Consider the following 5,412-nt stretch of genomic DNA (forward strand, 5'->3'; position numbering starts at 1 on the left):
TAAAAAAAAAAAAGTAAAACATTTTTTTATTAACAACAAATCAATACATAAAGCACATGAGGGAACACAAGCATACATAGATTACAAACAATGGACAATCGCGCTAGGGGGTACAATATCACATTACAATTACACAAGGACCTTAAGGGACATGCATATACTTACAATTCTAACAGCTTTTTTGTTAGTAGAGCATTTAACCGTCTTAAAAAAAAACGAAAATGTGGTTTTCTGTTTGTAAATTTACATTTGTGTATATGAAATTTGGCCAAAAGAATAATGAAATTAATTACATAAAAATGATTCTGCTTATTTCTATTGTATGTAAAGTATCCAAACAGTACATCTCTCCACAATAGTGTAAACTCTTCCTAAATGTGTTCAATTATAAACCTACTGATGTCTTGCCACAGTTTTCTTACATGCATACAATGCCAAAAAAGATGCACAACTGTTTCTGGGTGGTCATTACAAAAGGAGCAATTTGAGTTAATGTTTTCCTTAAACTTCTTCATTTATCTTTGGCAGCTCTTGCAGGCGCATTGAGTAAAACAGTGTCATGGTTGGTTAGAGAGGGGGGTGTTGGCTAATTGCTAGCCACCTTACAGGCTACGTTAATAGCTAGCTAGCTAAGAGGCAACGAAAAGACACAGAAGACAATAATCAAATTACAAAAATCCCTAACTGAACGCATAAACAGAATTTTCAACAAGAATGATAAAAAATGCTATAGAAATATGATTATATTAATATACTGAGATAATGATAAAACGATCGACTTCGAAGTTAGTATGGCTTCAATCAGGCTGACAGGAAGTTATGTGTCCGGTAGGAAGTAGAGCGGAAGTGGGCGTTGCTAACATTGTGCAAAAGGTCTATAACGTATTAAAAACAGTTTTTGAAGCCACCGGTCGGCCATATTGGCACTCCCTCCATAGCAGGAAACACTCCACAGGAATTAATAGAATTCTACAGTATTTGAATTAAATGTTTCAAGTACAAAATTACATGTATTTAAGTATTTGTTGGTGTAGTGGGGACAGTAACATTATTAAGGAAAATGTATGTATATACTGTATATTCTCTCTCTATATATGCACTTGTTGGCTGCTTTTCCTTCACTCTGCGGTCCAATTCATCCCAAACCATCTCAATTGGGTTGAGATCAGGTGATTGTGGAGGCCAGATCCTCTGATACAGCAGAAAAACAAATGATTGTCCCACTAAGCTCAAACCAGATGGGATGGCGTATCTCTGCAGAATGCTGTGGTAGCCATGCTGATTAAGTAAGCCTTCAATTCTAAATAAATCACTGACAGTCACTAGCAAGGCACCCGACACCATCCCACTTCCTCCTCCATGCTCCACGATGGGAACCACACACGTGGAGATCATCCGTCCACCTACTCTGCGTCTCACAAAGACACGGCAGTTGGAACCAAAAATCTCAGACCAAAATCATCAGACCAAAGGACAGATTTCCCCCGGTCTAATGTCCGTTGCTCGTTGAACCTTCTAGTGGGTTGAACCTTCTTGGCCCAAGCAAGTCTCTTCTTATTATTGGTGTCCTTTAGTAGTGGCTTCTTTGCAGCAATTTGACCAAGAAGGCCTGATTCACACAGTCTCCTCTGAACAGTTGATGTTGAGATGTGCCTGTTACTTGAACTCTGTGAAGCATTTGGGTTGCAATTTCTGAGGCTGGTCACTCTAATGAACTTTTCTTCTGCAGCAGAGGTAACTCTGGGTCTTCCTTTCCTGAGGCGTTCCTCGTGACAGCCAGTTTCATCATAGCGTTTGATGGTTTTTGCGACTGCATATTTTTTCCTAAAATGTTCCGGATTGACTGATCTACATGTGTTAAAGTAATGATGGACCGTCATTTCTCTTTGCTTATTTTAGCTGTTCTTGCCATAATATGGACTTGGTCTTTTGTCAAATATGGATATCTCCTGTATACCAACCCTACCCTGTCACAACACAACTGATTGGCTCAAATAGTAATTTGGATGCATGGCTATTTTACAGTATCCGGGCAATTTTTTAAATATTTTTCTTCCGGTATGGCTGCAGCAAATTTCTGGCGGCAGTTTGTTTGGTCTCTGCGAATTCTTCCACCTGGTTAAACTCCTAAAATGTACTTAATAAACACACAACATTATAGCGGATTTGGGGGGTAGCCCAGACCTGGACTCTCAAACCTGGGTCCAGCGACTGTCAATGCAACTTCCGTTACGCCAAGAGGTCCAAACCCCTTGACGAGGTTGCTAGTTGTTGGGTTAAGGTCGCTACATTACCCCCTTTCCTTCGGGAGAGCGTGTCCGCACACTTCTCTATACCAATTCTACACACTTCTCCGATGGCCTCAATTGCACCATCCCACTTCTAACACCAATATAGCAAATTCAGAGGTAGCCCCAAATGGGACTTGAACCCTAGTCTAACAACTGTCAAGCCAACACCTTAACCATTACGGCAAGAGGTCTGAATGTCTTGATGAGGTTGCTAGGTGTTGGGTTAAGGTTGCTACAATATGAACGGCAAACAGCATTCATTTCAACAGTGGCATCTATGAACATGTCTGAATCTTTAAGAACCAAAGGCGAAACAGACACTGGCCAAACAATTAACCAAAGCAATGAAACGCAACTCACCGATACAGGTATGTTGGAGCAACAAACATTATATTTGATGACTATTCTGAATTCAATTTGTCCTGGAAACAAGGCATTAATGGATAGAGTTGAACTTTTTAAATCAAATCTCTAGTAGATCTATTGTAAGTAAATACATAGGCCTCCCTTGGCATCATAAATGAAAAGTAATTACTAAATTGCAGTCCAGCCTAAATGTCAGTGGGGAAAAAAGGCCTACTATGTTTCCAGGTATTTGATCTTAGTTCACTCCATTGGAGGGCAGTGTTGAGCTATGAATACTTCTCTGCGTGTCCTCTGAAGTTGTGAATGGGCTGGGCTGTCGCCATGAGAGATCAGTGGTAATCTAATAGACTCCCTTAGAGGTCAGGACAGATCCATTTAAACTCTGTTCTCACCTTCCTCCTCTCCTCACTATCCTTTCTCTCTCAGAGGTCAGGACAGATCCATTTAATCTCTCTCTCTCTCTCTCTCTCTCTCTCATCAGCTTTTGTCAAGGATACCAGGTGTTGTGTTTCAGGAAGCAAATGCTAACCTTCACGTTTCCTGTCCTAGTTTCAGTGACATTTCCATGCTTAACACACAGGTCTTCTGAGAGCAAGGCAGGACCACCTCCCCTCCCACCACAGTTCACTGACACATACTTCTACTGAGGCAAAGTATTCTCACTGCTCAACCCAACAGAGACAAAGACAATTTCAGACAAAGAAAAGCAGAGCTTAATTTGAGGTGATTACGTCCCGAAAGGATTAAATAACTTTTAATTAAAATAGCTAAGTGCAGTTGGGGCCTTTGAATTGCAAGGTTTTGGGATGGGGATACTGTCTCTGCATGTAGATGAGATAACTCAGTGCTCAATATGAGGACTCTGAGGAGGAGAGAACTAAAGAGTCTTAGGAGTGGTTTATTTAGTATAATAGAGGTATATAGCGTGTGATCTATGTTATTTTTTTGTCCCTATTAAAAGGGACATATTATATTAATACTTAAGTGACATGGTTGATTTACAGGATGGTACTCAAGCTTCAGCACTTGAATCAGGTCATAATATTGCTCTTTGGCTATAGACATGAGTGGAAATATCAAGTGGCCCTGAATGATGAGTCTCACTATAGAGGCTGGGGCCGGGAGTCACATTAGAGATGATATTATGGTAACAATGCAATAACACGTGACCTTAGCAACCCCGGAGGCAATCAGAGACGCATGGCATGTCCCTCCCTCTCAGCCCGCTCGTCAGCCATGCCATCTCTGCTGCGTGACAGCCCTGATAAATACTGAGAGGGAGGGGTAAGAAGAGAACACACCAGAAATTTGTGGAAAGTAAACATGCAAGCGAGTATGTGACGCTCATCACTCTCCCGCTGGTCAGTTAAATGAATGCTTAATGCACAGACATAGACATCCCAAGTGCCTTCAGTACAATCGCCGGACCTGTCTGACTATGATAACTGAGTGAGTGATTAGGAGGGGAATGCTGGTTAGCGCACTACTGAGGCTGCTCTCCTCTCTTCTTGTCTGCCGTGGTTCTGATGTAAATGCGAGGCCAACTCACCGCCCTAATGAAGGCGCTGTCCTCTCCTGTCACTGGGTGACATTGGGATCTCTCTCTCCATCTCTGAGTCACACTACTAACTGCACAACCGTTTCTACTGCCCTCCCATGTCACCCTATGCCCCCCACCCATATTCATTCTGATTCATACATAGTCTGTTGATTCTTTAGATAAGGGGATGTGAAGGGTGTGAGGCGTTGTCAGGGACTAGTTCCATCACAGATAATTGGAATGACCTTCACTTACATTTTAAGAGTGTCATTTTTCTCTACCCCCACTTCCTGTTTTTGTCTTATGGAATTACAATTCACAGAGAATCTATTAGCTTCCCCAGAACTTTGCAGTTTGAGAGATTACAATGCCTCAATCCTGCATGATTGTCCCTGGTCAGAGCACATTTGATTAATGAGATGGCTTTTGATTACTTCCCCAGGTTGGCCAGACAATGATAGTGTGAGAATCGCCTATGAGCAAAGAGGGAGAGGGAGAGACTTTGCAGTGGTCATCCCAGAAACAGGGAAACAGATTGGATTTCCTTTCTTCCGCTCCCACAAAGCTATGCAAGCACACCTTGTTGTATTGTTTGTTAAACTTCTCTAGGATAGGGGGCTGCATTTGGAATTTTGGATGAAAAGCATGCCCAAATTCAACTGCCTGCTACTCATCCTCAAAAGATAAGATATGCATATTATTAGTAGATTTGGATAGACAACACTCTGAAGTTTCTATAACTGTTTGAATTATGTCTGTGCGTATAACAGAATTTATGTAGCAGGCGAAACCCCGAGGACAAACCATTCAGATTTCTTTTTTTTAGGTCACTCTCTTTTCAATGGGCTTTCATTGGGAATCCAGATTTCTAAGGGACCTGCTTGCAGATCCTACCGCTTCCACTGGATGTCCCCAGTCTTTAGAAATTGGTTGAGGTTTTTTCTTTGCCATCTTGAACGAGGGTCACTTCATGTGTACTGTTTGATAGAGGCGCGTGACCAGAAAGCTAGCATCAGTTTGTTTTCTTCCTGTATTGAACACAGATCATCCCGTCTTCAATTTTATTGATTATTTACTTTTAAAAATACCTAAAGTTGTATTACAAAAGTAGTATGAAATGTTTTGGCAAGGTTTACAGGTAACTTTTGAGATATTTTGTAGTCACGTTTTGCAAGTTGGAACCAGTGTTTTTCTGGATCAAACGCGCCAAATAAA

Source organism: Oncorhynchus tshawytscha, linkage group LG03 (genome assembly GCF_018296145.1).
Source record: "Oncorhynchus tshawytscha isolate Ot180627B linkage group LG03, Otsh_v2.0, whole genome shotgun sequence".
In the NCBI taxonomy this organism is placed as follows: domain Eukaryota; kingdom Metazoa; phylum Chordata; class Actinopteri; order Salmoniformes; family Salmonidae; genus Oncorhynchus; species Oncorhynchus tshawytscha.